At 42.3% G+C, this 7,181-nt stretch overlaps 1 long non-coding RNA gene across 1 annotated transcript; it reads right to left on the bottom strand.

Annotated features, from left to right (window-relative positions):
• Nucleotides 1-296: 296 nt before the first annotated feature.
• LOC114059996 lies at nt 297-6,542 on the bottom strand. The gene is made up of 3 exons (XR_003571793.1): nt 6,444-6,542; nt 3,122-3,126; nt 297-308 (listed from the first exon to the last, which is right to left on the bottom strand). It is a non-coding gene; the product is annotated as an uncharacterized LOC114059996 (long non-coding RNA).
• Nucleotides 6,543-7,181: the final 639 nt, after the last annotated feature.

Below are 7,181 nucleotides of genomic sequence, written 5' to 3'. Positions count from 1 at the left end.
GTTCCTCAAGCAAAACTATTGCTGTGAATACAGAGAGCAGAGAAATAGTATTCTGTGATTCCTAAGCTGCAATATGCTCATTTTTCTATTCAACTTGGAATCCTGCACTGTGACATGGGTGACTTGATGTGTTCTTTGCAACTGTTCAAGCAATCACTTGAATAACTAAAAAAAAGAATTAAACACAAGAAATACACCCCTTTCTCCCAGTTACAGAATAAGACAGACCTGATTCTAGGCTCTTCATAAAACTTCTGTGGTTACTACCAGAGGTACATGTCACATATGTAAGGTTGCAATGTCATCAGCTATGCTAGCTCCAGAGATTTCTCAGAAGTTTCAGGTTATTTGATGTCTCCTAGAAAATTCTATAGTGTTCTACAACATGCATCTGTTTTCTCTCATCTTTTCTTAGTGATCCTTAACAGTGAACTGGAAGGTACACAGCCTCCTTTGTTTTCAAGAAGAGAACTCTAATAGAGCAGGCATGACATTGTATATTTATTGGCCCTCATTTCTGAGAAAACAAAGGGGGTTTTTTACCCTACTATTCCCACAGCAGGAACCTTACTGTTTTATTGGTTAGATTTAAGTTCCCAGCCAATTTACAGATTCTTAGCCTTTCTCCTACCTTGATGTTTTCTCCAGTGATGCACTTACAAAAAGATACCATATCTCTTCTCAGCCTTCAGGCTAAAGAAGACTAAGCCTTTCAGTTGCCCTGTATGAGACACATTCATTATTCCCTTTTTATCTTATCACAGACCTTCTTGACTCTTTTTCTTCTCAAGAACATCTTTATGTGATATGAGTGATTAGGAACGCATGCTGCATTTCAGCCCTGTTTTCTACAGCAGAACAATTTTTTTCCTACCTCCTGCCCCTAATGGCCTTGTTCGTGACTACCCCTTCCTCAAACTGAGCTCCTTTTCCTTGACTGAAAGCACAAAAATATGGCTGGCTGATACAAAATGCGTTGGACATACTTACCTTGCAAATCCCAGCTTGGCATCACAGATCTATGTTTCTCACCTGTGGTGCTGGCTGCCAGAAGGAGAGTCTGCCTCCACAGCTGTGTGAGGCCAGGGGAGGAGAAGGAGGAAGCATCAAGCTGTTAATACGGGGACTTGGCTGCATGTGTTACAGGGCCCTCAAAGCTACTGCTCTGCAGGGTGGTTCTTCTGTATCTGCTTGTTGTTTCAGGACATGAAAGAGCTCTTCTGCCAGAAGCTATTCAGTGTAAACCTCTCGCTCTGCTCTCAATGCATCTGCTGGAGGATGAATATATAATGGCAAAGCTTCATTATTTCCCACTCCCTCATTCAGTGGGAGCAATCGTCTCTGCATTATCTCCCTGCTGTGTGTTTGATGTGATTAACTCTGTCTCCAACCGAGTGCCAGGTACACATGCCGAGATCAGTGAGACAGCTTCTCAGTCTGCCCAGAGGCTGCTGCTCAAGCTGACCTGCTCAGTGCATGAGTGCTAGCTGTTCTCCAAGAGCCCCTGCAAGGAACATTGCATCCGGAAAGACCTCAGCTAAAGAATGACACACATTCCCATAGGAGCACAGCAACCAATGTCCTCCCCCATGTCTTTGAACCTGCAGGATTACATTTGACCTAAACAGTGAGAAAGTATAAATGTTTCTTTGGGGCCAGGTCTCTCACATACAATTACAGAGAAGCTGTGCTAAGGGATGCTGGCAACAGATCTGATCCCGGGACTGCATTTGCAGAGATTTTGATTTGGGCAGAACCCCAAAGGGCAGACCTGCCACTGGCTTGCAGGATTTCTGCTTTACAGTTATGACACTGTCAGAAATCTTAATGTGCCAGTTTAACTGAGGGGCCTGAATACATAATTATTTCTAGGAGATGAGCAACATATCAACTGCCAATAGAGTCCCCAGTGGAAATCGAAAATTTTAGCGCTCTATTTCCTTCACAGCACTTTTTCCAATCTTTTAGAAACAAACAAACCTGCAACCAACAGTCTGTGTTTTTCATTTCAAATACCCACCCTCAGCTACTGTTTTGACAGTACAGATTTAATCAGATTTCTGCATTTAAAGTGACAATTTAGCTAGAGCACAGAGCACAGAACACTGACTTTGACACATAATTCCACTTTCACCACTGGAACCCTGCATTCAGTGCCCAGTTTAGGATGGAAGTGATTTGCTGTCTCATTTGAGTCTCCCCTACTTGCTTATCTGTATCACAGAATCTGCAGCATGTGTCATCATCGTTTCTGTTTTAAAGGTGCAGTGAACAGCTTCCTTCCCACTAGATAATTCTCATGAGTCACTTCCCAAACACATTTGTCATTTGAATACTCGAGTTCAGTATAAACCAAATGCAAAATCAGTGTCCTTTCATGAAATTTAACAAACTATTCCGATTTATGTCACAGAGCATAAAACTGTAGATAAGGGATTTGTATCAGTTATGGACTCCAGGCCTCTCAGATGTTAAGATCAAAACCTAGAAAGAATAATCAGTTCACTATCCTTTCTACTAAACTCAGGGATCATTTAGAGTGAATTTGTGAGCTTAGCTGTGGATGCTCAGTGCAAGATAGCATGGCAACTTCCAATTTTTCTCATATATCAGAGGAAGATGGAAATGTCCTTAAACAGATTAGGGAAAAACACACCTAATGAAGCATAAAACTTTATACAGTTGTAGGTAATTCTGGATATATTTTGCTTCCATTTCAGACCTTGCTGAATTCTTACATAGCTGTCCTCCCTGAAAAACCTGAGTCCATTCAGAGCGATTGTCAATTTGTCTGTGGTTGCAAAGGTAGCAAGATTGGACTAGCTCTTCAAAAGAGGTAAGAAAGCAAATTTAAACATTCACCTCAGCCATCGTGTAAAAGCATGGACCTTTTCTAGGTGTATCTCAGGATTGAATTCCAGGTTGATTTAAACTTGGTTTTAGGGCAGAAGCAGAGTGTTTCTTTAAGAAGCCATTTTATCCATTTATGAGCTCTAAACAGCTACTGGGAATTCGGATAATGAATTACTATGTGAAATATTAATATTACATCTAAAAAGGTTCTTCAGCCAGACCATGGCTGAGCACTGGAACAGACTCCTCAGGGCAGTGGTCACAGGACCAAACCTGACAGAGTTCAAGAAATGTTTGAATGATACCGTCGAGCACGTGGTGTGACTCTTGGGGTTGTCCTGTGCAGGGCTAAGGTTTGGACTCAATGATCCTTGCAGGTCCCTTCCAACTCAGCCTGTTCTGTGATTCTGTGACCTGTATCATAGCTTGCATGAGTGGAGCTTACATGAATTTCTAGGTTATATGGGGGATGAGTTGTTACTGAACCACTGTAGTATTTCTTTGTGGGTTAACTGACATGGTATGGTGGAAGATAGAAGTCTTGTCCTCCTGCTGGAGTTTACTCTGATGCCCACAATTAGTTTCTGAATGGCCTGCTGTCCAACTTCCAGTCTGCAGAAAAACACTTTTTATTTTGCCATTGGTACACTAAATGGAAATACCCTGAAAGTTATGGTAGTCATATATATGCAGGTTTATATTTGTATTTATGATTTGGAAAAATTTATCTTCTGAAGTTCTTTATTGTTTGTTATAGCTGAGTGCTGAGTTTCTTTTAATCTCTCCTTATGTAGCAATCCCTCCATCTTCATGATTATTATCCATTGTTCTTCTCAGAACTCCATATGGTTTTTCTACATTGTTTCAAGAAAGAAGGTGCCTAAAACTCTCAGTGCAATATTCTACCTTCATTGTGACTATACAGATAGGGTCTATTATCTTCCTGCTCCATGAGAGGCATAAATATCTCTGCTTTATGCAGCTCAAGGTTGAAATGGTCCTTTAGCTGCCATGTTACTTTACAAATATATCTGATAAATAAGATTAAAAAAGGGTTTAGGAGGGGAAAAAAAGAACAATAAAAAGCACTAGGTGCTGACACAACTGGCAAGTAATAATTACCGCTCTGACATTAAAAGGTTACCAGCCCTACCTCCCACCATAAAAAACATCCTGGTATGAGCTGGTTTAACTAAATTAGTTTTTCCTTGTGTTACTGATCTGTGATTTAACTGCTCTGCAAACTATCAAAAATATTCATAAAACTTGGAAGCACTGAAAATTCTTAAGTAAGTATATAATATGGGTTAATATGTATTAAAAAACAGTGGTTCCAGTAAAATAGTGTATGCAGAATATGTGCACATTCCCAAGAACATTATACCAGATAACCTCAGACATGAGAGCATTTCAGTGTGTGAACAAAACTGTCCCAAAGTCTTTTATCATATCACAAAATGAAGGGATTAAAAGAAACTACTGAAAAAAAAAATATACTCTGAGACTGCTATTAACTGTGAGAGGATACAAACCCCTTTACTGGGACTTGAGACTCCTGTTTTGGCTGCTGTACTGAGTCTGTGTTCTGGAAAGAAAGTCCTGCTGTGACGCACCAGCAGGCTCAATGGACCTAAGGAGAACATGAATTGGGACTCAGTTTTTGCAATTTTAAGTTCATATTGCAGCCAAATCTTTCATAACTACAAAGTTTTTCTAGTTACTGAATTTAGATACCAAATCTTGCTAGAAATATGTCCAGCTTTGCATTCCTCACCCTGCAAGGGACAACACAACCCCCTAAAGAGGGCACTTAAGTTGCTAATAGAAACAACATAACAACAGAAGAGTTACAACATTTACCTTCTCTAGAGGTAGAGCAGAGCAGCCCATATAAAGCTAACATTTTGTCCCACTCTTTATTGGGTGCCTAAAGAATTCTAGACATTTCCATCCACAGGTTCAGGTCTATCTTGTTGTTAAGGACATGCTGCTTGGTTCAAAACCACACTGCCTTTCCTAGCATTAGAAGTGTCTGGCAGTGTGAGGTGCTGTCCACTCACCCACGAAATGGGCAAACTGGCTTCTGGACTCACCACAGCCTCAGGCATCTGCATCCATCTGCCTGCTCTGACTTTCTCTTTCCCTGTTCTTCTGCCAAAACACTGCCCCTCAATGTATCCAGGAATGTGGACACTGTGGGGACCCAAAAGGAGCTGCCAGGAGTCAGATTTGGGTTCCAGAGTATGGCATGGGAAATGTGTGTGGGCATTTTCCATATGACCACTGTTGGAATTAAAAACGAAAGCACTTCAGGAAAAAAAGGACAAGGTGTAGCAGCAATTCTGTATTGGGATGCATTGTTTATCAGAGAGAATGTTTCATTGGAACATTCCTCTTTTTTTCCACTGGAGCTTAAAAAGGAGTAATTTCCCTTGCTCTCCTCTGTCTGCAATGCCTATGTGGAATAAACGGCAATAAAACCAAAAAATGCTGAAGGACCAAAAGGACTTCTCTCATGCTGAGCACTGGTATCCAGGGCAGAATCATACTGATTTATATGTTGTATTTCTGGTTTCCATCACATGGACTTTATGGGGAACCATAAAATGGAAGCCAGATTAATTAAGTCAGGAATCATAGAATCATGTAAAATCTGAGAAAAGAGTTATTGCTTCTGTTTCTTGGTATATCTGCATGCATGGCTAGAAAATATATTCAAAGAATTACAGAATTCATATTCCATGGAATGGAAGGAACCTACAAGGATCATTGAGTCCAGCCATTAGCCTTGCACAGGACAGCCCCAAGAGTCACAGCATGTGCTCCACAGCATTGTCCAAATGCTTCTTGAACTCTGTCACGCTTGGTGCTGTGATCACTGCTCTGAGGAGCCCAGTTCCCTAGTTTCAGTGCCCAATCACCCTCTGGATGAAGTGCTTTTTCCTAATATCCAGCCTAAACTTCCCCTAACACAACTTCAAGCATTCCCTTGGGTCCTGTCACTGGTCACCTTAGAGAAGAGATCAGTGCCTGACCCTCCTCTTGCCCTGACAAGGAAGTCATAGATTGCAATGAGTCTCCTTTTCTCCAGGTTGAACAGACCAAGTGAACTCAACAACTTCTCATACAGCTTCCCCTCAAGGTCCTTCACCATCTTTGTTGCCTTCCTTTGGACGCTCTCTAAAAGGTCAATATCTTACTTCTATTGTGGTGCCCAAAACTGCACACAATATTCAAGTTGAGGTCGCACTAGTGTAGAACAGAACAGGACAATCACCTACCTCTGGTAGGTGTCCCCCCGGACACGGTTGGCCCTCCTGGCTGCCAGAGCACTGCTGACTCATATGCAACTTACTGTCAACCAGAACCCTCAGGTCCCTTTCAGTGGCACTGCTTTGCAGAATCTCACTCCCCAGTTTGTACATACATCTGGGATTGCCCCATCCCAGGTGAAGAATCTGGCACTTCCCCTTGCTGAACTTCCTACAGTTGGTGATTTCCCAGTCCTCTGATGTGTCGAGGTCTTTCTGCAGGGCCTCCCTGCCTTCGAGGGAGTCAACAGCTCCTCCCAGTTTTGTGTCAAGGGATACTTGCTTAGTATCCCTTCCAGTCCTGTGTCCAAGTCATTCATGATGATGTTGAAGAACACACAGCCTAAAATGCAGCCCTGTGGAACTCCACTAGTGACAGGTCACCAGTGTGATGTCACCCCATTCACTATTACCCTCTGTGCTCCACTCCTGAGCCAATTGCTCACTCACCACATGATGTGTTTATCCAGCTGTGTGCAGAAAGATCCTGTGAGAGACAGTATCAAAAGTTTTAATGATGACATCCAACAAGATGACATCAGCTGGCATACCTTGATCAGCTAGGTGGGTTACCCTGTCATAAAAAGAAATCAGACATGACAAGCAGGACTTTCCTCTCATGAAGCCGTGCTGGCTGTGTCCAATGACTGCATTGCCCTTCAGGTTTTATTTCAACACCCACCAAGAATAATCTTCTCCATAACTTAGGCACTGAAGTGAGACTGACAGGCCTGCAGTTTCCAGGGGCATCTTTCTTTCCCTTCTTGAAAACTTTGTCAGCTTTCCAGTCAGCTGGGACCTCTCTGGATACCAAGGACCACTCAAAAATCATTGCGAGAGGTTTTGCAATGACATCAGAAAGCTCTTTGAGGATTCTGGGATGAATCCCATCAGGCCCCATAGATTTGCAGGGATCCAGCTGGAGCAGCAGATCCCTCACAACTTTTATCATTCTCACAGCCATGGTCTTCCAGCTCAGGGCATGGGACCCCCTTCATCTGTCATTGGTGTTGAAGG

The sequence above is a fragment of the Empidonax traillii genome, unplaced genomic scaffold (genome assembly GCF_003031625.1).
Source record: "Empidonax traillii isolate 1590-97213 ecotype Southwest subspecies unplaced genomic scaffold, ASM303162v1 scaffold252:size1141739, whole genome shotgun sequence".
Taxonomy (NCBI): Eukaryota; Metazoa; Chordata; class Aves; order Passeriformes; family Tyrannidae; genus Empidonax; species Empidonax traillii.
Note: the sequence above shows the minus strand (reverse complement) of the source record. Positions and strands in the feature narration are given on the sequence as shown.